This window comes from Eufriesea mexicana, unplaced genomic scaffold (genome assembly GCF_001483705.2).
Source record: "Eufriesea mexicana isolate 0111107269 unplaced genomic scaffold, ASM148370v2 scaffold4100, whole genome shotgun sequence".
Lineage (NCBI taxonomy): Eukaryota > Metazoa > Arthropoda > Insecta > Hymenoptera > Apidae > Eufriesea > Eufriesea mexicana.
This window is the reverse complement of record NW_016912102.1, coordinates 393,315-395,110: the sequence shown is the minus strand read 5'-3', so window position 1 is coordinate 395,110 and position 1,796 is coordinate 393,315. Positions and strand designations below refer to the sequence as shown.

At 25.8% G+C, this 1,796-nt stretch overlaps 1 protein-coding gene across 1 annotated transcript in view; it reads right to left on the bottom strand.

Moving 5' to 3' along the window:
* The window catches only part of LOC108551430 (uncharacterized), a gene marked incomplete at both ends in the record, with an annotated part of 90,284 nt that overhangs the window by 31,482 nt on the left and 57,006 nt on the right, over positions 1-1,796 (bottom strand). The gene's annotated exons all lie outside the window — the stretch shown is intronic.

The following is a 1,796-nucleotide window of genomic DNA, read 5'->3' as shown; positions in this document are numbered from 1 at the left end:
ATGCACAATCGTTTAGTACACTACTTGTGGCCTATTATGGTCTCTGCATGGCTATCTTTGGTATACTATATATATACCATAGTATAATCTTATGTACAATATAATATAATAAAAATTATTAATAATTAAGAATTTTATTAATAACAAAAATTATTAATAATTAATAATTAAGAAACTTGTGGCCCATTATGGTCTTTGTATGGCTACTTTTGGTATACTATATATATATATATATATATACCATAGTATAATCTTATATAGAGTGTAATATAATAAAAGTTATTAGTAATTAAGAATATAAATTAAGAATAATATAATAATAACAATAAATAACGATAATTAATAATAGTGAATAATATAATTATTGAGTAATATTATCATTATTATTACCATACATTGATACACATTATAGGTTTGATTTTTCTTAATTTTGCTAAAAAGGAGGAAATCTGAATAATATTGTCTCTTTTTTAATTTGATATTTTATTAATGATTTTATCTATTGAAAAATTGTATTAGCCAATGTTATTTTATTTTATTTCAAGTGCCAAATAAAATTTTTGTCTCCTAATTAATTTATATAGAAGAGATCTAATTGTATACGAGTGCCCATGTAATTGGATTAATATTGTATTTTTGAAATGATATATTGTACAACAGGATGAAATGGAATGAAGCAAGATAAATTGGATAATTATTAGATTAACCTATATTTTTGTAGGTTTTTATAGGCTTTACAATTTTTACAAAAATAAGAATCGTATTTAGAAATTACAAAAACGTACTATGTTTTAAAATTATTTCCTTAAAAGTTATTATCATTCGAAGTACGTTGAATTATACTAATAGATGTCTTATGATATTTATATCATTATAAAAGGCCTTCCTTTGTGATTCAAACAATTTTCCATTGATTCCATCCTTCTCTTTGCTTTTGCTTATCATATGAATTATGTCCCCTTCCATATGTTTTGGAAATTGTTCACAAATCAAAATCGTAATTTAATCAAAGGGATAAAAGGTATATTGACTTTATCCGCCAGAAAAATTTTACGAATTCAGTGGAATAAGTATCTGAAATTGTCTTTCTACAAACATTCATTAATTTTCGAAAAATTATAGGAAAGACACAGTTTATGAATCATGTCAGAATATCTGACCAACTTATCTTCTCGAAGTATCTTGGAATTCAATTACCCTCTGGTGAATAATGAATGCAATCTGATTATACGAAGATTATACAAAATAATGATGACGATAATAATGATGATGATGCTGCGAAATAGCGTTAGACTGTCCAACCTATCTATCTTTTTAAAGATTCTTCCTCGACTTTCTTTCCCGAGGTTATTCTCAATCTAAACTTCATTCAGAGCTTCTAGGGAAGCTACCCTTCGTTAGAACAGTTAAGCTCTCTCACCAATTTCAGGAAATGTTTGATGAATCCGAGGCAGGGGTGAAAAATAGGCAATACGGGTGAATTTCCAGGCCTGAATTACTGACTTTACTGGAGGGTTTTCTTCCAACGAGAATGTTCATTTCTAGTCGTTTATCAGTTACGGTTATTAGACACTTAAAGCTAAAAATTCGATTCGCGAAGTTCATATAGCTCCGATTATATTTTAGTAAGAATAATTATTATCGTCTTAAAAAGGTAAAAAAGATATCACGAAAAAGTTTTATATTAAGATTAAAAATTATATGTTATAAAATAATCGAGTAATAAATAACATTCACTAACTAAATATTGAACAATAGTATAGATTTGAGATTAAATTAAAAATTATTATAAAATA